At 38.1% G+C, this 23294-nt stretch overlaps 1 protein-coding gene across 10 annotated transcripts in view; it reads left to right on the top strand.

Annotated features, from left to right (window-relative positions):
• The window catches only part of APBA1 (amyloid beta precursor protein binding family A member 1), a 278713-nt gene that overhangs the window by 114172 nt on the left and 141247 nt on the right, over positions 1-23294 (top strand). For all 10 annotated transcript variants that reach the window (XR_011967451.1, XR_011967450.1, XM_072611227.1 and 7 more), the window contains exon 3: positions 3725-3873. The gene's annotated coding sequence lies outside the window, so the exon portion shown is untranslated. The remainder of the gene's footprint in view (positions 1-3724; positions 3874-23294) is intronic.

Genomic DNA, 23294 nt, shown 5'->3' with positions numbered 1-23294 from the left:
AGAGATGAGGAGAAAATCTAAGATTTATAGAAGTGATTGTAGAAAACTGAAAACAAATAAATTAATTAATAAAAAAACAATAAGAGCATGGACCCAGAAGGGACCTCCGAAGTCATCAATTCCAACTTTCTCATTCTGAAGATGAGGAAGCTGAGGCCTAAGGAAGTTGTGTTTTATCGAAGTAATATGTGTCAGAGGCAAGATACTACATGATTTTTCAGAAATTGATTTTCTAATTTTTAGATAGTCTTAGCTTCTGTTTCTTTTCTTTCTGGTTGTCTATCTTTTGACAGTTTCAGACTTCCAAGTCCCGTTTGCTGGATGATCAATTTCCCACAAAATATATTTATGGGTATATTTCACATCTCTGTCCTGAACCCTCTTCTATGTTCCTCTGTCCCCTCATCTCTATGTAGACTTCCAGATCTATATAGCCATCACTCTCTATTCGGCCAGGTGGTGTTATGCCAGGAGTCAGAAAGAGCTGAGTTCAATCCAGCCTCAGATACTTACTAGCTGTGTGACCCCCAGCAAATCACTTAACGCTGTTTGCCTTAGTTTCCTCACCTATAAAATGAGGTGGAGAAGAAAATGGTGAACCACTGTCTTTGCCAAAAAAAACTCCAAATGAAGTCATAAAGAGTGGAACACAATTGAACAACAACGAAGTCCTATATTGGACAGTTTCCTCTGAATATCACATAGGTATCTTAAATGCAACATGTCCAAAATGGGACTCAGTTTCTTTTCCCCAAAACCTGCCTACTCTCCAAATTCCCTATTTCTGTAGAAGATGCCACCATCCTTCTAGTCACCCAAATTCATGACTTTGGAGTTATCCTCATCTCTTTATTTTTCCTCATGCTCCATTTGCAATCAGGTCCCAAGTATTATCAGCTCTACCTCCAAAACAGTTTCATATACATTCTCTTCTCTCCATTCACCATTCCAATTGAGGCCCCCATCATCACTCACCTGGATCACTACAATAACCTCCTAACGGATCTCCTTGTCTCAAGTATCTCTTCTTTTCCAATCTATTTTCCATTTAGCTGCCATAGTAATATTCCTAAACACAGGTCTGACCACATCACTCCCCAGCTTAACGAGCTGCAGTAGATCACTGTTGCTTCTCAGAGAAATTACAAACTTCTCTGTTTTACATTAAAACCCTTCACCATCTGACTCTAGCCCACTTTTCCAGCTTTATTATACATCACTCCAACTGTTCCTTGTTCAGGACACTCCACTTCCCTTTGCTGTTCCCTTGGACTGGCTGCCTGGGGTATATTCCTTTATTGCCTCTTAAAACCCCTCTTTTAAAGCTCATTTTAAGTGCTACGTATTGCATGAGGCTCTTCCTCATCCTATTCCCTGCCCCCAGGTACAATTCCCCATCCCCATTTCTTCTAAAGTAATTTCATATCTACTTTATTTTTTGTTTACTTCATATTTCGTATTACAATGCATTATTACTGCAGCATGTTTTGCATTTGCTTATATGTGTATGTATCGTTTTCCCCAACCAAACATAGAGCTTCTTGAGAGCACACAGATTCATTTTTGCATCACCTGCACTGAGCTCAGTGCTAAGCACATAGTAGGCTTTGACTGAATCCTTGTTGATGACTGCCTTGATTGGCTGACAGTGGTGTCAAACTCAAAAAGAAATGGTAGCCGTTAAACATTACATAAACATCCCTGTAGGCTGCATGTTAACTTAGAAAACCTCATATTAATCTTATTTATGTTCCATTGTACTTATAGTTACTTTGTTAAATATTTTCCAATTATATTTTAATCTAATTGGGAGGTTGTGTGACCTTGTGATTGACATTTACAGGCTGTGATAAAGCAAGTTCATCAATGTTGATGCTCCTTAGCATTTCTGGGAAAGGTTTGATCATAGCTGTACCTAAAAATTTTTTTTATTTAGGGCCAATATCACTAACTATGTATAAACCACACCTTCATTTGAGGAGGCTGGGATGCACAGGACATGGTGTGATGAGGTAACTAATTACTAGAGAAGTTACTATACAGCAATTGTGGCTGAGCCTGGCATGGGAGGTGAGGAGGTCAACACAGCCTCCTATTTTAAATAGTTTTTCTAGATAACCATCTCAACCAATCAGTCAATGAACAAGCATCCATTAAGTGCCTCTTCTGCCTCAGTTCCTGCACTAGGTGCTGGGGATACAAAGACAAAGTGAAATAGTTCTTACCCTCAAGGAACTTATCTTCTACTGGGGAAGATGACATGTATGTAAATAAATACTTGCAAAATAAATACCAAATAAACTATGATGGGTTGAGGGAAATCAAGACAAACTTATTTTGGAAAGTGACCCTTAAGCAGGGCTTTGACAGAAACGAGATTGTAAGAGGCAGAGGTGAAGTGGGAGTCCATTCTAGGCTTGGTGACACAGTAAGGCGATTGTTTCTAGGTTGCTGAAGGATTGCAAGATCTATCAGTACCCACCAAATTTGGGATCCTGGGGACAAAGCCTCAGTTTCCCTACTCTTCCCCCACTAGTTACAACTGAAATTTGATGGGAGAAGAGTTGAAGTTATGGGATAATGTGAGGTTTGAGTAATATCTAAAGTTTTAGTCATCCTTGTTCTCAGGTCATTGAAGTCGGTCAATCAACATTTATTAAGCATTTACTTTATGCCATTGAAAGCTGATTTAAGATGTGTCTAACATTCCTAAAGTGAGAATATTTGGCATTTCATTGAGGCTGTGGGACATCATTTTGTGAGAGCGGTGAAAATAGATTGGTTGGCAGATACCTTTTTTAGGGATGATCTAAATATACAGTGCCCAAAGACAAGGGGATGAATGTCTATGAGAGGCTATTCAGCTCTAATATTCAATGAAAAAGTGTTCAGTAGAATTTGATGCCTAGTATTATTGATTTAAGTCTAGAAGGAACTTTTTCAGAGGTTATCTAGTCCAATTGCCTCATTTTACAAATGAGGAAACTGAGTCCCAAAGAAATTAAATTACTTGCTCCAGATTACATGTGTAATCAGTAGGAGAGGAAGGATTCCACTCTAGGTCTTTTTGGCTCTAAAGCTATTGTTCAGTCCACTGGACCACCTTGATTCCTGAGCAACCTCAGAAAGGCATCATCTTTTCCCCATTCCCACCCCCATTCCTTCTTCCTTGCTTTTCAAATATACCCTCATCTTGACAGTATTCCTATGTTCCTATGTATCTTTTTTTTTTTTTGCCCATGAGCTAATTAAGTTCCTTATATTTGGTTCATTCCCTCTTGCCTCTCATTTTGTTATATCTCTGTGTTTCCTGGGTTTTGTGCCCTCTGCTGACCTGGAAATTTTACATTCAGTAGCATTTTTAGGCCATTTGGATAACTAATGAAAAGCAGTGATCCCTGTACGGATGTGTGCAGTTTCCTACAGGTAGCCTTTTTTAGGCTTGGAATGTTTCAGGTTATCACTATGAATCTTTGCCCTTGAGAACAATTTAATTGAATATGTGCTAATTTCCCTTCTCCTCTATAATGGATGAGTCAGGCATTAGTCTCTTTGGTTAGCTGTTTCTTCATGCTACCTAAGTATTGCCTTGGGCTCCAGCCTTGCTCCCCAGGTTTCTTATTTACCAAAGCTGATTGGGACCAGTAGGGCTTTTGGCGTGTACCACGTTGAGAGAGACTCAGAGAAATACAAGTGTCAGTGATAGTTCTTTTTTATGTCATAGGCTGTGTGGCATCTGCTGATGCTGGTGGGTCTTATTGCCCCTGCCTCTGAATGAACTGAACACCGTGGTGGAAGAGAGTTCACAGCCAGGAATCGGGAGAGACGTGGAATTGAATCTGCCTCTGATGCTTACAAGCTGCCTAATCTGGGGTAAGTCAACAAAATCACTGTATAAAGGTCAGCTCCATTCATTTCCTTCTCTCTTGCCTCACTGTAATATTGAGGTTCTCAAAGAGCTAGCTTAGCCAAGATCAGAGTCCCATCTCCACATTTTGGCCACAGCCACTCCAGAAACCGGATCAGGCAATTCCAGCAGGCAAGTGGCACCATGGAGAGAGCGCTGGACTGGGAGTCACGAAGACTCGAGTTCATATTTGGCCTCAGACAAGACTATCACTTATTTTTGTTGTTGCTTCGGTCATGTCCGATTCTCTGTGACCCCATTTAGGGTTTTCTTGGCAGGGACACTGGAGTGGTTTGCCATTTCCTTCTCCAGCTCATTTTACAGGTGAGGACAGGGCAAATCACTTAACCTCTGCCTACTTTAGTTTCCTTATCTGTAAAATAGGGATGACAGTAGCACCTACTTCTCTGGTTGTTGTGAAGAACTCATGCATGTAAAGCATTTTATAAACCTTAAAGCTACATGGAAACATGGGCTATTTTATTATTATGCTAATAATCTAATAATAGAACAGTAGGGGACGGAAAAGTAGCAATCTGTGGAAGCCGAGGTAGCACTCTGATGAGGGAAATCATAGTGAAGTATCCAGGAGAATGGAAACTCCTTCAGGATAGGAATTGTTTGATTTTTTGGTCATCTTTTTTGTTTCCAGCACTTAGCATAGGGCCTAGCACACAGTAGTACTTAACAAATATTTTCTGGCATGCTGATGTTGGATAAGCAAATAGCTGATGCAATGGATAGAGTGCGCAAGCCTGGAATCAGGATTAGGAACTTCCTAAATTCAAATTCAGCCTCAGATACTTACTAGCTGTGTGACCTTGAGCAAGTTATTTAGCCTTGTTTGCCTCAGGTTCCTTATTTGTAAAATGAGCTGGAAAAGGAAATGGCAAATTTGCCAAAAAATCCTCAAATGGGGTCACAAAGAGTTGAACAACAACAGTTTTTCAGAAAAAAAGTATTTTAAGGCTCTTCTCTACAATTAATAATCATAATACTGGATTTGGCATTCGAATCTGGCTCTGCTTTTCTCCCTGTGGGATCTTAGGATCAAAAATCTTAGATTTAAAGTTAGAAGGGACTTTAGGAATCATCTAGTCCAGGGGTGGCCTTGAGGCCACATGTGGTCATGTAGGTCCTTAAGAGTGGTCCAAATTCCACAGAACAAATACTTTTATTAAGGGGATTTGTTCTGTGAAATTTGGGTTCAAAGAGCCACATAGGAAGACCTAGAGGGTCACATGTGGCCTTGAGGGTGCAGGTTCCCCACCCCTGATGGTCCAGCCTTCTTCCTTTTATAAATGAGGAAACTGAAACCTAGAGAAATTAAGTGACTTGGCCAACATCATACAGGTGGCAGAATGTGGATATCATTCCAGCTCTTTGGGCCTCATACATCTCATATATGAAAAGAGAATACTAGAATGAATGATATTTATGGACCCTCCCAACTCTGAAGTCTATGAGTCTAAGAATTTCTTCTTTGATATATGCCTACTTGCCTTGGGCACTTAATGCAGGGGAAGAAAGAAGCCATTTAAAGTGAACTCAATGCTATCTTAATTTGTGATTATTAAGCAATTTTATTATCTTTTTTGTGTAGTTATCAAAAATGTGTTTTTCCTCCTTCAAAATGTGTCTGTTCAGATCTTTTAATGCCACACTATGGAGTGTGTATTTTATTAAATGCCTTCTGTGCACCAGGCACCGTGCTAAGCACTAGGGATACAAAGAAAGGCAAAAACCATAGTTTCTGCTCTCTCAGAGAGTTCACAATTTAATCGTGGAGGCAGCATGTAAAGGCGATGGCAGAGGATGAGATGGATAGACAGAGTCATGGAAACAATGAACATGAACTGGGATAGACTTTGAGATATAGTAGAGGATAGAAGGGCCTGGCATACTATGGTCCACAGGGTACCAGAGTACAAAAATATACAAAATGCAAGATAAATTCAGAGTGGGGATTAGTCTCAAGGAGAAAGCTTTCAGATCGAGGAGTACTGGGAGAGGTTTCTTGGAGAAGGTGGAACTTTATCTGATATTTGAAGAGAGACAGAGATGTAAAGGAAGAGGGTTCCAGGAATGGGAGAAAAACAGTGAAAATCCTCATAAATAAGAGATGGAGATTTGTGTTCAAGGAACAGAAAGGAAGCTGGTCAGTGGTCAATCACAATATACATGGAGGGGAGTAAGGTGTAAGAATACTGGAAAAGTAGGAAGAGGCTAGATTATGAAGGGTATAAAAGCCCAACAGGAGATTTTATATTTGATTCTAGAGGTGATAGGGAACCACTGGAATTTATGGAATAAAGTGCATTTTAAAGAAGATCAACTGAATTGATTGGAGGTTGGATTGAAATGGGGAGAGATTTGAGAGAGGAAACCAACTAACCTGCTAATGCAATAATCTCGGTTTGAAGAGATAAGAGCCTATATCAGGGTGGTATCAGTGTCAGAGGGGGGAAAAGGGAACATATGACAAACGTTATGAAGGTAGAAGTGGCAGGACTTGAGAACTGACTGGATGTGGGGGTGAGAACAAGGAGTCTCATTAAGGTTATAAGCCAGGGTAATCAAAAGGTTAGTGATACCCACAACTATAATAGAGAAATTAGGAAAACAGGAAGATGTGGGGGGAAATATGAGTTCAGTTTTGGAAATGCTAAATTTAAGATATCCATGGAGATTTAGTTCAAGATGTCTAATAAGCAGTTAAAATATGAAAACTGAGGTCAGCAGGTAAGGGCAGAACTAGTATATCTCAGAATCATTTACATGGAGATGATAATTGAAATTCTGATAGAGCTATCAAAATTCCTTATAAAATCAAGATGGTAGAACATCTAATGTACTTATTCCAGATATTTCTTTCAATTTCTTTTTTTTTGTTTGCTTTAGAGATACTGCTTTTCCATCATTTTTTCTTATTTTAAAAATCATACCCATTTTCTCCCCATTTTTTCATTTGATTGATTAAAAAAATTCCTCCTTTCCACAATTACAAAAATGAGTAATTCCTTCTTATCATAATGTTTTCTCCTTCCTCCACCTCCTTTTCTTCTCCTCCCTCTTCTTCTCTTTCTCCTTCTCTATTTTAGTTACAAATTTGCGATTAAATTATTAGAACTTATTGCCATATATGTTTTGGAGTATCTAAACCCATTTCCCACCAAACAGCTCTCCAGTTTTTCCCAACAGTTTTTATTGAAGTTTATTCCATTCTTATATTTTTCAACTTTCTGTTTAAAGTCATAGAGGTATAGGTCTTGAGCAGAAAAGGACCTTGAGGGTAGTTCATTTCTCTCATTTTACAGATGAGGATACTTAGTCCCAAAGTTTAAGTAGCTTGTCGAGGTTACACTGATAATACATGACATACTGAGGATGTGAACTCAAGTTCAAATGTCTCCGTCACCACCTGCTATGTCAAGCAGTGATCTATTAAATGTATGGAAGTATAATGTTGAGTTCTGGGTGCCATGTTTTAGGAAGGACATTAATAATTTGGAGAGTTTCCAGAGGAAGGCAGCTTGGAGATAATATTACAGATTATTGTGTGAAGGATATTCAGGTGTTTAGCCTGGAGGAATAAAATCTTGGGGGATAATAGATGACTTAAAGTATTTTAAGGGCCATCATTTGAGAAAGAGTTTATTTTATATTGCTTTGCTCCAGAAGGCAAAATTAGCATCAAGAAGTGAAAGTTACAAAGAAGCAAATTATGATTTGACTGTAGGAAAAAATTACCCAACAATTTGGGCTATCTAAAAGTAAAATGAGCTGCCTTGGGAGGCAATGAGTTCCTCTTCACTAGAGTTCTTCAAGTTGAGGATGACGAGATGATCACTTGTTAGATTTGGATTAGGTTGAACTAGGTGGTTTCTGAGGCTCCCTAAAATTCTGAGATTCTACTTTTTGCTTTTCTTTACATCTTAGTTTCTTTCTACCTGAAGGTTTTATAGTGGAGACTCAATTCACTGTAGATATTTTGTGCTCTAATTTTGATTCTAAATGCTATTTTAACAGCATATAATAGATTTTTATATGTATCTGAATTGGCTTTATCATTTGTGTAATCTCTCTTTTCATCTCTTCTTTCATCCAAGAATTATTTAATAAATCCTTTTTTAGTTCAGTGTAGATATTCAATAATTACACATGGCTTCACATAGCTTTATTGAAAAACGATCCATAAATGAATTGTACAAAAGTCCAGCTTTTCTAATTGCTTGGTATATGACCAGTATTTTGTATGTTCTTAGTGTACTTTTTGAAAAGTATAGTCTTTACTTCTTACATTGAGTTTTCTTCATGTATCTAATAAATCTAGTTGATTTTATACCCCACTTAGTTGCACAATTTCATGTTTAATTAAAACTTTTATCTTGAAATTTTTATAATGTTTCTTTGTAATATACCATCTAATTCTTCTTTCAAGACTCTGAGCTTTAGCTGTATACATTTGACTGCAAAATTATTTGTCTATATGCAAGGGAAGTTCATATGCTCTCATTGTGACTCAAAACTTTTAATGTACTGTGTCATTGACTATAAAGCTTTGAATGCTTTCTAGCTTGAACCTAATTTTGTCAATACAATCAGTTACTTCTGTCTTTCACAAATTAGCTGTAGCATGATAAATTTTAGTCTAACTTTCAATTAAAAATGCATCAAAATCTTTTCAGATTAAATGTATTTTCTATAAACAACATCTGTTGATTTTTGCTTTTTTTAATTCATTCTATAGGCCTTATTTTCATTATGTTTGGCATTATAATTGTTAAATTTATCTTTTATTATGTCTTTTGGTTGAAATTGGAAGGAAATGCAGTCTTTCTTATTTTTCCTGTTAGTGTTTTTAACCAAAACAATGCAAATCTACCCAAGACAAAATGTCTTGCTACTAATTATCAGGTTTCCTGATCTCTGGATACCCCTTTTAAGAAAGAGGAATGTTTTTTGGAATTACAACTTCCTCCTCTGAATTCTTTTCTTTCCCACTTTGTTTATCTGAAGCAACTTCTGAAATACTTAGTAATTTCACCAATACAGTGAATACATCATCAATGCTTTGCAATTCTTACAGTACTATATAAACGCTACTATTATTACATAGAAAGTTCTTGCATTTAGATAGTAATAGTTTTAACTTAATTTTTTAAAAGAAAGTTAATTTTTTCCAATTCTTATCATTTTAACTTAAACGCTTGACTGATTTTCAAAGCCTTTCGAAGTTATGCCTTTGAGTGAATTCCTAAAAAGCCATATGATTTGCAAATGTACACCTCTTGCCTTCAGATCTGGATAGATTATTCTGAATTTGTGACTGTAATTCTGTGTATCATATTCCAATTTCCCTGGTGTCATCTCTGTCTTGCAGTTTTCCAGGATTGTTTTCTTTGACATTGTATTCTGTAGTATTGAAATTTAACTCAGTCTGTCTAAGATGGTTAAAACAAACTTAAGAGAAGGTATAGAGGGCTGCAGGTGCTGCTTTAATTTTGTCTCAAGGAATGTATTACAGTATTTACATGGAAAAGTCTATATTTATTTCATTTCAGTAGCATGGACATCTGCATGAAGACAAGATCTCTTAAGATTAAAATTTCTTAGGACTCCTCTGTTTACAAATTTCTACTTACAAATGATAATTCACAATGTTACAAATAGATGATTATTGCTTTGGTTAAAAAAATAGAGCTGAGGAAATATGAAGATTCTGATGCCACATAAGCATGCCAAGTAGAGAGCATAGCTGAAGAAAATTTACAGTATCTGTGGACAGACATATCACTAAATGGAAGATAATTCTTTTTCAGGATATTCTTGGTTTCTCGATAATATTAATAGATGTTTTAATCATAGAATCAATAGTATTGAAAACATTTGCTTGAAGATATTCCAAAGAGAATCAGCGTGGAAAGAATAAGATACATATCTAAACTCTAGTTGGGTTTTTAAACGTAATAAACTATTTGCACATTTGGGCAAGTCCACAGAAGGCTATGTAATGGAAGCCAAATTCATAAACATAGACTATACAACAAGCAAAGCAAATACGTATGTCTGAATGGATGCAGAGATTTTTTTTCTTCCCCTGTAGTAAGTCTCCTATTGGTTGCTTTTATTGATACAGAAGGATATAAAGTGAGTGTGGCATAGGGGGAAGAGAGCTAAAACTCAGGTCAGAGAGTTGGCTAACTTTACTATTTACTATTGGGGTGATTTTTGTGCTAGTGAATTTAACTACATTCATAATACCTGGCAAGTTGACTGTTGACTGACTGATTTACCTGAACCTCGCTTTCCTCATCTGTAGAATACAGGGGTTCAACTAAATGATCTCTAAGGTCCCTTCTAGCTCTAAATCCTGTATTTTCAGACTTTCAACCGTAATTTCCATGTTGGTCATATTTTATTTAGCCATGATGTCTACTTAGAACACTTACATGAATCAAAATCATTCTTCATGCTTTACCCACTCTTGCCGAGGTTTTTTCCATGGAAAATATAATCATCTATTGATGATACCATGAATTATCATTGTAAGCAGAGACATAAACAGATAAGTCCTTAAGAAATCTTAATCTTAAGCAGTCTTGTTTTCATGCAGATGTCCCTGATACTGACTCAAAATAAACAGAAAATAATATTTATGTGTAGACCTTTCCCTGAGACAATTAGAACACATAGAGTTAGGGAATAGATCCATGATTTCATTGGTATAAGGACCTTCCAAATGAAGAAACTCCCTTTACAAATGCAGGATGGCACCTTCTCTGCTATTTCTAGTCTTAGAGAGTAATTTTGTACAGAGATTAAGAGATTTGCCCAAAATCAGACAGCCGTCGTGTGTCAGAGGCAGGATGAAAACCCAGGTCTTTCTGGCTTTGAAATCAGTTTTCTTTATACTATGCCATGCTGTCTCACTGTAATAATATGATTTGATTTTTTTTTAGTAGCATCCTTTAGACTTTCTTTCCAAGATTGTCTCTTTGAGAGACAATAGAAAAGTTTCACCATCAAAATAATTTTATTTTTAAAAATAAAAAGAAATACTAAAATTCCTTGATTCCACATTGCTAAATCACTGGTGGAAGCTGTATGGAAACTATATATTAGAGATATCTCTATGTTATTATATCTAAGCATCTGACAAGTGACTGAGAGAAGTAGACTAAGGTTTGATGATTATATCTTCAGTGACAAGGCTATTATCATGTTTTTCATCATCATATGTGTATATATATATATATAGTAATATATATAGTAATACATATGGTAATATATATATAGTAATATATATAGTATGATTTTTACATTAAGCCACCAGGAATCACTACTGGCCATTTGCCTGATCCTCTTCAACAATATGCATTAGCAATCTCATGCTCATTTTAATAATTATATACTATACTGAATACTGGAGTCCCTTGAGAGCTGGCTACTTCTGTCCCTTAGCTCCACCCCTTTTGTGGCTGGTGGTTCTTGGCACCTTACTCTAGAGTTGTGTCCATGAGGATTTATCTAGGTAGTCTCTTGGCTTAGCCCCCACCCACTGGGAAAACACTTCCTCTTCCCTTTGTGCTATTTTTCCATTCAATCACAATAGCATTACATAATGGAATTGATGCCATATACTGGGCTTAACAGAATTATCCTGTAGATCTTTATTTGTCCCAAAAGAAATAAAATATATTAAAACTACCACACAGGCTAGGTATCTACAGCTCTTCCCAAATGCAGGTAACCCTTAACCAATTAAACTGGCATGCCTCAAAACCAGGAGTTCCAAGATCAAAATTTCAATTAGCAGGTCAACAAGCATTTATTATATACTTAACTATGTACTGGGGATGGTAATAAGTGCTTAAGATAGAAAGAAAAATAAAAAAATTGGTTCTGCTTTCAATAAGGGAGGGACAAAATGCAAACAACAATGTATTTGAGATATATACAGAGTACCTGGAAGATCATCTCAGAGAATGAGGGATGAGGAGGGTGTGGGTGAGTAGAGACCAAGAAACGTCTCCTGCAGAGAAGGTAGAATTTGAGCTGAGTCTTGCAGAAAGCCAGAAAAGTGGGCAGAGATGAAAACTGAGAGCATTCCAGGCAGTGAAAAAAGCATGAGAAGTGAGATGGAGTGCATAATGTGTAAGGAACCGTTAAGAAGGCAGATGTTGCTGGATCGTGAAGTGAGAAGGTATAGAGGAGGAAAGTATAAAGAAACTGGAAAGGGAGGAAGGGCCCAGATTTCAAAGGGCTATAAATGTCAAACAGAACATTTTATATTCGATCCTGGAGATAATAGGAAATGATTAGCACTTAGCAGATTAGTGATTAGTGATTAGCAGAGAGTAGCAGTCAGGCCCTCATTTAATTCCATTAATGCATCAAAATTCACTGCCTTAAATTCTCACTAGAGTCCCTGTTGAGCTATAAACCCCTAGAGGGTGGGGACTCTTTCTTATCCTTGCATCTCAAGCTTCTAACCCAGTGCCTTGCACATTGTTTTTGTTGAGTCATTTCAATCATGCCCAACTCCTTGTGCCCTTATTTGGGGCTTTCTTGGCTAAGATGCTAGAGTGGTTGGCCATTTCCTTCTCTGGCTCATTTTACAAATGAGGAAAGTGAGGCAAACAGGGTTAAGTGACTTACCCAGAGTCACACAGCTAGTAAAGGTTTGAGACCAGATTTGTACACAAGTCCTCCTATCCGTGCACCACATCTAATAAATACTCGTTGGATGGCATTGAGGTGAACAAACCTATAGCCAATGTCAAACTGTTAAGAACCCAGCCCTTCAAAGAAAGGTGGAGGTGGTTTTGTTTATGAAGGTGTGGGAGGTAGAATGAAGTACCCCTGAGAGCCCTTTACCTCTCTAGGTCTACTGAGTTTTACAAATACTGTCACTATTCAAATAATTCTCCTGTTTGCCTTTGATTGAGACTATTCCATTTTTGGACAGTGATTTCACGGCTCCTGATTGAATTGGTTCTTATATACAAGTTCTTCACCTTTTTAAGTAAATTTCTTGTTGATTAACATTGTTTGCAGTTGTCATTTTAAACAGTTACTAGTGGCTTTGAAATTCAGGAAGGAGTTTCTGTGTCGGATTCACAGTTACACTGATTTCTGGATGCCCACAATTTTCTTTGAATGCACTGTTATTTATGAAGAAAAAATTGGTAGGTTTTGCAAATTCATCTCTTCCCTTTAGATTTGTAAAGCTCTCACACAGACGATAATAATCACTTGCATTTATATAGCCCTTATTACAGTTTACAAGGCACACTTTCTCGCAACAAACCAGTGAAGTAACTTGGGCAAGCAGAAGTTTCTGCCTTGCAGATGATGCAACTAAGGTCAACGGTCAAGCAGTGTGTTCTGAGATCATCCAGCTAATAATAACTGTTAGAGTAAGGACTTGAACCCAAGTTTTCTGACTCTAAATCCAGTACTCTTCCTATGACATCATTCTCAAAGTCCATTGTGTTCATTTTTCCATGATGTTCAAATTTTTCTTTTTAGAAGGGACAAGATATCTTGATTTTATGCATATAGAACACATCAATAAGGAAAAAAATAAAGTTCTGTCCTTTCGATCAGTGATGCCAATCCTCCTGGGGGACTTAATCAATTCTATTTTGGAATGCCTACCCTTGAGTCAAGCAGTTGTTTACTCAAATCAACACCACTGTTGCTTCCAGAAAGGATCTGCTAATTGATTTATCCTTTGGCTTTATTTATCTTTCCTTTGACTTCCTAGACCAAAACACTTTTCCCTGGATGACATCCCTACCATGTGTTGTCTTCTCCTGCTAGAATGTAACTTCTTAAGGACAGAGACTATCTCACTTTTTAATATTTGTGACCCTAGTGCTTGTCATAATAAGCACTTAATCCATGCTTTTCATTTATTCCTTCTGACACACTGAATCAGATAAAGGAAAAAGAAACAACGATTCATCAATTTGAGTTATGAACACTTTTTCAGAGTCCTAAAAAAAAGGCTAATTGCCTGCCAGCTTCCCGTGTTATCTGCCATCACTAACCCCCAGGATTCAACCATTCAATTAATGAACACAGGGTGATGGAATGAAAAAGGCACCGGATCAGAGGACCTTAACTTGAATGATAATTCTGCCACCTATGTTAGTTTGGACAAGTCACTTCATCACATTTGTCCCTTTTTTCCTCATCTGTAAGAGGCAGGGGTTGGACCAGAAGGCTTCTGGAGTTGTTTTCAGCTCTATATCTATGAGTCTGAGAATCGTTTAGCAACCAAACTGTTCTGGTTTGGCATCACCACCTGGGGGACTGGTTGACCTATACAGCCTCCTATGGGGTAGCCTCTTTCAGGCTTGAAATGTTTATACTATTAGTTTCTGCTCTTGAGAACATTCTAGATGAATGTGGGGCTAATTTTCTTTCTTCTCTATTGCATTGTATGACAGATAACCTCTCAAAAATGTTTCCTCATAACAATTTATGTTAAGAGCTAATTTATCCATTTTTCCCCAATATCTTTCTGTAAAATTAGGCATATATCATGTGTTCCACATTAGTGGCAGTTAAATGGGGGAGCACCCAATTCTGAAGAAGGGAATTTTATGGTCAGTCAATCATCAGGAATGTGTTCAGTGTTTATTATGGTATTCAATTCAGTCAACATTTCTCAAACACCCTATGTGCTAGGCACTGAGGAACAGAGACAAAAACAGAACAGCTCTCACCTTCAAGGAGTTTACAGTTATCTCTTCCATTTCTTGGGGGTTCACAGTGCTCCTGCAGTCTAGAAAATCCCTGTAGAATTTTTTGACCCTCCCTTCACAGCAGGGAAGTCTGAACTTTTTTTTTCTTTTATGGGGTATTTACAGTACCTTATTGTAAAATTTGGGTTAAATATTTAGTTACAGGCTCTGTATTATCAGCTGAATTTTGTGTCATCTGTGGCTTCCAGAAAACTCCTCCCAAAAATGCCCATCTAATTTCTTATGCCAACTCATGATATATTGAAACCATGATGGGGAAAGTTGTGGTGTGGAAGAGATAACTTGTATGTTCTACTGAGGCTAACAGCAGGGGCACATATGAGAGGATAGACAATTGTAAATGTACATTGTAAGTGTAAAGTAATTGGGGAAGCAGATCAAGAAAATCTTCATGTAGGAAGTAGTGCTTGAGCTGAGTTTTGAAGGAGTTTAGGGATTATGAGAAGAAGGGAAAAGTGAGTGCACTCCAGGTATGAGATACACCCTGAGCAGAGACACAGAGACATGGAACATCTTGTTTGAGGAACAGTGGGTAGACCAGTTTGGGTAGATCAAAGAATATGTGAAAAGGAGTCATTTGCTGTAAGTTTAGAAAGGTAGGCTGGAGCCAGATGGTGACGGGCTTCAAATGCCAAACAGAAGAGTTTTTGTATTTTATCCTAGAGATAATGGGGAAGATTCTTGAGCAGGATAGTCACATGATCAGACCTGTGCTTTAGAAATATAACTTTGGCAGCTGTGTGGAGGATGAATAGGAGAAGAAAATAGCCAGGGTGCTGGAGCAGGTGGCTTTGATGTGGTTAGAGACTGGCTGTGGGAAAGTCGTAATGGTAGGATAGGCAGGATGTGTGCCTTTTAGGAGAGGCCTGGGTTGCTAGGTTTCACAAATATTCTGACAGGTGAAAGTGAGAGCAGATGAGAGCAAAGGGCTTCCAGCTTTCTGTGAGGTTCATTCCCTGCCTCTGCTTTCACTTGTACTCTTTAAACCACTCTTGAAACTGAGCAGGACAGGAAGTGGCATGACATGGTGAAAAGCATGATTGCTGGATTCCATGGCAGAGGGATGGCAGTTAACTTTCTGGTTCTGGCATTCATTGACTTCCTGTGACTTTGGACAAGTTCCTTCATTTCTCTGTAAGTTGTCTGCAAAATAAGGGCATTAAAGACCTGATATCACTAAAGACTCTTTAGATCTTTCTTATGAAGGCACACATCTTCAGTCTTCATACTCTGTCCCCTCCAAAACTGCAGATAGATGGATAGATAGATAGATAGATAGATAGATAGATAGATAGATAGACAGACAGATAGATAGATAGATGGATGGATGAATAGATAGATACCGTATTTCACTGCATAATCATTGCTACTGCATAATCATCGCTCTCTGGTTTTGTGCGTGAGTGTTTTTAGTCCAAAAAATTGGTTTATAACCTTTCACTGTATAATCATCACATGGTATAATTCTGTTCACCATCCTGCTTAAAAGTTAAACAGAGCAGCAATGTCTTCACCAGTGGCTTATAGATACACATCGCTGAGCCTAGAATTCTCAGTGCGCAGGTATTGTCACTATTCAATTTTAACGTATATTCACAAGTATTCCATGCATCCTCATCTTACACCAAAGATAGCTTAGCAATAAATTATTTTAAGTAATATGCACATTTTTAAAGCTTCACATAATGGTAGCACCTCACTTTTTTGCAAAACAAGTGGCATAAAATCTGCGACGATTGTGCAGTGAAATACAGTAGATAGATATGCAAGCAAACCCAAAACAAAGCACTTTCTCCCTTAGGCCGTTCTTAGTGTATTCTCTCTGAAACTTGTTGTTGTTCTTTCATTTCGGTCATGTCCAACTCTTCATGACCCCATTTGGGGCTTTCCTGGCAAAGATATGGGAGTGATTTGCCATTTCCTTTTCCAGCTCATTTTACAGATGAGGAAACTGAGGAAAACAGAATTGAGCAACTTGCCCAGGGTCACACATCTAGAATTGAGCAACTTGCCCAGGGTCACACATCTAGTAAATGTCTTAGGCCAGATTTGGACTCAGGAAGACGGCATCTGGCACTCTATCCACTTCATCACCTAGCTGTCCCCTCACTGAAACTACTCTCTCTTTTCCACACTACTGCCTTCGAATAGCCCTGACTGGCCTTTGATCACCTCAAAACAACCCAAATTCTTTCCTGACATGTCTGCAGACTCTCCCTGCAAGACTGCATTCATTTTCCTCCTTATAGCTACCTCCAAAATGGAGAGAGGTAGGGAAGAGAGAGTCCTATTCAGGAAGCAACAGCAGCATTGACGCTTTCTGTGGCAACGTAGCATCCCAAGTTCCTCAGGTGATCCCTTTTTCCACACTTACACACATACTCTTTTAAGCCCTCCCCTCTCTTCCTTTCTCTTTCCTCTTTTACCTGGTTCTCTCAAGAAAATCTGTCTAATCACCTTCTCTTTGTTCCGTTGTGATTTGTTGTGATTTTTTGAAAAAGAGAGTCTAATCTTGGCTGGTAATGCTAACGAATCAAAGAAAAAGTAAGCCTTAAGCTTCTGAATGGAAGTAGACATAACAAAACACCAGTGCCTTTAACCTCTAAACATTGTTAAGAAATGCCCAGAAGTCCTCTTTAAAATTCATATAGCTTCTTATCTTCTTCCAATTAAACCAACTTTTCTGGTTTTTCTTTTCCTTTTTTTGAAAAAAATAAAGACTGGGAATCCCTATCTTGCCCAGGGGCCACTCATGGATTTGATCCCACTCTAATTGGTACAAAAATCTTTAACCTGCTCTGCATCTGACCTAGACTGATTTGACCAATTGTAGGAAACCTAAAGTTCCACCCTTTACACCTAAGGACTCACCATCTTGGTACTGGTCTTAGTATAGACACTTGATTGTTTTAAAGTGCTGTGGCTCAGAACTCCTGAGCTCAAGAGATCCATCAGCCTCAGCATGTACCAATCTGCCAGGCTAAAACAGTTTTTCTAGAAGTACCAGTACTTAAGATTGGGAGGAAACCTAAAAAAAAAAAAAAAAAAAAAAATCCTATTCTTTATTAATTTTTTTGATTACCAGTGTTACAAAAATATTTTCTATTTTCAATGCAAAAACACCATTCACTTATTTCAAAGATGCATAATTTCGTCAGTATTGCTGTTACCTTTGTCATTAAAGTAAAATGCAATGGAAACAGTGCTGGATGTGGAGACATAAATTTGTTCAGTCATTTCAGTTGTGTCCGACTCTTTGTGAACGCCTTTGGGGTTTTCTTGGCAAAGATACTGAAGTGGTTTGCCATTTCCTTCTTCAACTCATTAAATAGATGAGGAAACTGAGGCAAACAGGGTTAAGTGACTTGCTTAGGGTCACCCAGCTTAGGCCAGATTTGAACTCAGGAAGAAGAGTTCTCCTGACTCCAGACTTGGCACTCTGTCCACTGCCCCACCTAGTTCAAATCCTAGTTCATGGAAGTGACATTCACATTTCTGGACCTCTAAAGTAAGGGATTTAAAGTAGATGGTCATGGTCTCTTCCAGCTCTAAATCTATTATTCTTATAAATTAACATGGGCGGGGGGGGGGGGGGTATGTTGTATTAGATGAATCCATGGTCCTTTCCATATGTATGAACCTATTAATATAGATCACAATTTCTTACATCTATAGCCAAAGCAACCTGGTGGCTAGATTATAAATTTTGCTGAAGTGGTTCTTGGGTGACAGACCTTTGGGAAAAAGCCTGGGAACTGAACTCATGTTTATAATGCATTTTCTGTGGGGAAAGGTATTTGGATTTACAAATGAACTATTGGAACAGCTCCTTTTGAAAGCTGAGTGTCATCTCTGTATAGCATAACAAAAAGCAACTCTGTCCCGTGCTGATGGTCAGACAGCTGCAGGGAGTAGGGTTAGGGGCAGGATTTAGGTGACCTCCAGGATAGCCTGGGGCTTTGGGCGCAAGGGAGAGTAGAGATGGTTCTCAAGCCAGACAACTAATGAAGAGTTAGTAACAGGAGCAAAAGATTTGTCTGTTATGTGAGCAGTACCAAGTCAGAAAAACAGTGTCCAAAGGGTGGGGACAGAGGACATGTCCAGGCCACAACAAGTGGAGGGCAGAAAAGAAGTCAGGGTTCGGATCCAAACCAATAAGTCAAAGCTAAAAGAGCCCCAGGCAATTTGCTTTCCTTAAAGAATGAAGACAGCTTAACCTACTCAATCAGTTATAGGGGGCTGGATGTTTCAGGTGTTCCAAAATCTCTCTCTCTCTCTCTCTCTCTCTCTCTCTCTCTCTCTCTCTCTCTCTCTCTCTCTCTCTCTCTCTCTCTCTCTCTGTCTCTCTCTCTCTGTCTCTCTCCTCGCTTGTGCTCTGTCTCTGCGTCTCTCTCTTTCTCTCTGTGTCTCTGTATGTCTGTCTTTCTCTTTGTCTCTGTCTCATTCTGTAACCACTTTATAGAGGCCAAAAAGCAAACACTCTTTCTCTGTGTTACTTCATACAGATTTCCATGACAATACCCAAGGGGAGAAAGTAGATACAAGACTGATGCTTTGGGATGTATAGTGCAGAATGGTCTCAGCAGTATAACTTCAGTTCTGACACTCTTTTTGTCTCATCTGACCAAGGAATCTTGTTTCCAAAAACCTGGCCCCTTCTTCTGTGGTGGCTGCCTCTGTACATGTCTACCTCACTTCTCACAGGCTTTTCCTTCACTAGCTCTTCTGCGTATCTTGTTAGGAACTGTTTTTTCTTTAAGTGTCTCTCCCAGACTCAATAAAACAACTTAAAAAAAATTTTTTTTAATTTATTTTTCGTTTTTGACATTCACTTTTATAAGATTTTGAGTTCCAAAAATTCTGCACCTCTCTTCTTTCCTCCTTCCCCAAGATGGCATGCAATCTGATATAAACTCTACATGTACAATCCTATTACACATATGAAACATGTAAAAGTAACCTAGGAGAATGGCCTATAATTCTCATCCTATGGGGTTGCTTCCTTTTGGAATCAATAGAAGGACTTAACTCCACCTCATAAAGGGATCACTGGACTTAGTTGCACTTTTATAATTATTTTAACACCTCATTATTCAGTCTGTTTTCTGTGATTAGGTGTGTGAAGGACCAGTTGCCTTACAGATGTGTTTATACACATGGATCCTTTCCCTCTTTAAAGTATATACCTTGAAAAGCAGCATGGTGAGACACCAGATGTAGAAGTATGCCTCAGTTTCATGATCTGTAAAGTGAAGAGATTTGACTTACTGGTCTCTAAGATCTCTCCCAGCTCTAAATCTATATTGCAGTTGCTGTTTGGACGTAATTCCAAATTATTCTTCAGAATTATTGGAGAATTTTTATCTGCACCAATAGTGAATTAATGTAGTTGTCCTCCCACAATCCTGCCATTTTCCAGTTGTATTTTCCCATCTCTGCCAATCTGATATATGTGAGGAGAAACCTCTCAGTCCTCAGCCAACCCTCAGACTCTTTTTTATTATTAGATAATTTATTTATTATTAGTTTCCAGCATTCACTTCCATAAAATTTAAATTTTTTCCCCATGCCTCCCCAAGACAGCATGCAATCTGGTATGGGCTCTATACATATACTCCTATTAAACATATTTTCACATTAGTCATGTTGCCTAGAAGAATTATAATGAATGGCAGAAACCATGAGAAACAAAACAGAAAAGAACATAGTACGCTTCCCTCTGCATCCTGACTCCATAGCTCTTTTTCTGGATGTGGATGGCATTTTCCATCATGAGTCCTTTGGAAATGTTTTAGGTCCTTGCGTAACCCTCACACTCTTAAGTGACAGATAAGGCACCTACCTGTATCTGTGGAAGGAGTTTCCTCATCTGAGAGTTCCCAGTAGCAATGAAATCATGATCCAGGCCCTACCCTTTGTCCTTTACGTTGTCATCTCCTCCATTAGGACACATATTTGAAGAATCCTTTCTGGGGTTCTTACACCCTCAAAAAAGAGGGGAAATAATAATAATAGCTAACATTTATGCCATTATATAGTGCTTTAAAAATATTATCCTATTGGACCTTCACAAAGACCCTATGAGCTAGGGGCTGGTATCATTCCCCTTTTAGAGATAGGGAAACTGAGCCAGAGGGAGGTGAAGTGATTAGCTCATGGTCACCAAATTAATAAGTGTGGAAAGACTTCAAACTCAGGTTTTCTTAATGCGAACTCCAACATGTTTGTATGTGTTTGGCACAGGGTGTGGATGCCATCTTGTAATTGTCTTAAATACATATTGTTTTGTAACATTCCAAGGTAGTAGTGATTCCAAAATGTAGGATCTTTAGAGCACTAACCTGGAATCAAAAAGACCCGAGTTCAAATCCAGTCTCTGACCCTTACTAGCTACCTGGTATATTGCTTAACCTCTGCCTGCTTCAGTTCTCTCAACTATAAAATGGAGATAATAATAACTCCTATCTCCCAGAATTGTTATAAGGATCCAATGAGATAATATTTGTAAAGCACATCACACAGTATCAGCACATAGTAGATGCTTAATAAATGCTTCTCTTTCCTTCCTATCTATCTGCTTTCCAAATTGGATTTGGAAAAATGAGTCAGCATTTCTTTAAGTGCAATAGAAATCTTTATGCTCCCTTGAGGCATTCCACAGCCCTGCCATTTTTTAAAGGAAGACCAACTGTCCCACTATGGAAGAGATAAGATTTCTGCTTTGCTAATGAGGTAGACTCTCCCGTGTTTTCAATTTTCCTCCAGGCAAGGCACCTGCACTCAAATGTGTATTGTCATAGAATCAGCTATGGAAGCAGATGTAAATGAGAAATGTGGACCCTGCTGTTCTGACTAAGCAGAAATGCTAAAAAAGTTACCATGGGGACTCTGTGAGCCCAGAACTCCGTCTCCCTGCCCTAACGTGTATCCTCATCCCCACATATATGCACCATTTGGTTACTAGAAAGAGGATCTGTGTCATGTTTGACATTTATGGTCTTGTTAAGGAGAAGGGTACCATGGATAACCCATCCTGCAAGTGGGTTACTTAAGTAAGCTTCTCCAGTTAGTAATTTATACTGGAAAAAATTATTACCGATATAAACTTCAACATAAGCAACGCAATTAAGTACACATGTACAACTATTTATATTTTAAATCCAACTTATAAAATGGTTACAGTAGTTTATTTTAATTCCTTCTTCCCCATTATTTGTTCTTAAACATCTCTATTTTTGGATGAATTTTCTTTTTTTTAAAAAAGTTGTCACTCTTCACACTGGTCTTAAAGATTTCACCCATTGGCAATCTTCATAGTTGTCATTTTAATGTCATTCTACAAATGTTTATTAAGCACCTACGATGCCCCCTGTGCTCTGGATGTCCTCCCCCCTCTCTCTCCTCTTCCACTTCAGAGTTTCCCTGACTTCCTTCACATCTCACTCAAATCTCATCTTTTAGAAGAGGCATTTCTTCACGTCCCTGCTGTTACTTTCCTTCCCTCTGAAATTACTGCCTTTCTAATCTTTATATATGGGCACTGGGGATATGAGAGCAAAGAATGAAATAATCTCTATTCTCAAGGAGATTCCATTGTGATTGAGGACGTAAGTGCACATACAAATATGTACAGCATGAATATAACATGAATAGATACTAATGTGTACAATATAGTAAAATCCAAAGGAGCTCATGAGGGAAGGCATTAGTAATTGGGGGATGGAGGAATCAGGAAAAGCAGCATGCGGAAGATGTTGCCTGAGCTCTGTCTTAAAGTAGTTATTCCCAGCATTTTCGGTTTCTCCAACCCCTTTCAAATAAGAACAAAAAACATGTGGTGAATCCCCAGGGTAGCTTGATATGCTTGACATAATATTCTGCAATTATTTACTGCTTAAGACACCATTAAAGAATTTTTAGCACATATCCCTTTGCCCATCATCATGAAAGCACAGGAGATTCTTGAGCCATTAAGTGGGAACCACTGTCTTAAAGGAAGAGACAAGCTCAATGCAGCTGAGATAAGGAGGGAGCGCCTTTATGCATGGAGGATGGCCAGGGCAAAGGCAAGAAGTCAGGAAATGCAATGTGTATGAGAAACAGAGATAATGCCAGTTTAGCTAGACAGTAGCATGCAAAAAAGGAGGGTGGTGGTGGAGGTAAAAGCAATATTGCTAGAAAGGTAAATTGGGGGTAAACTCTATCTAAGACTCTGAAAGCTAACCAGAATTTCTAAAAACCACATTATAATATTATACCGTACTGTGGAACAATGTAGTATACCAGTAAGTCACAATCTTTTCAGCCATTCACTTTGTCATTTAGATTGTTTGCAATTACAGTGATGCCACATATGTCTTCAAAAATACAGCAGAAGGCTTTTTTATAGTATTCTTAAGAAATATTTGAGATAATGAGGTCATTGAGTCAAAGTGCACAATATTTTGTGGCTGTTGTTATCCTTGGCCAGATAAATTCTACCACAATTTGCAATTCCACCAACAATGTATGAAAATAACGGAGAAACTGTTTGTCACTTTTAATTATTTTTTTCAGCTTTATATTTTTTAAAAAGTAGGTCTGACTATGTCACCCTCCCCACCCCCAAC

This window comes from Notamacropus eugenii, chromosome 1 (genome assembly GCF_028372415.1).
Source record: "Notamacropus eugenii isolate mMacEug1 chromosome 1, mMacEug1.pri_v2, whole genome shotgun sequence".
In the NCBI taxonomy this organism is placed as follows: domain Eukaryota; kingdom Metazoa; phylum Chordata; class Mammalia; order Diprotodontia; family Macropodidae; genus Notamacropus; species Notamacropus eugenii.
The sequence above is the reverse complement of the archived record's forward strand: the minus strand, read 5'-3'. Positions and strand labels throughout refer to the sequence as shown.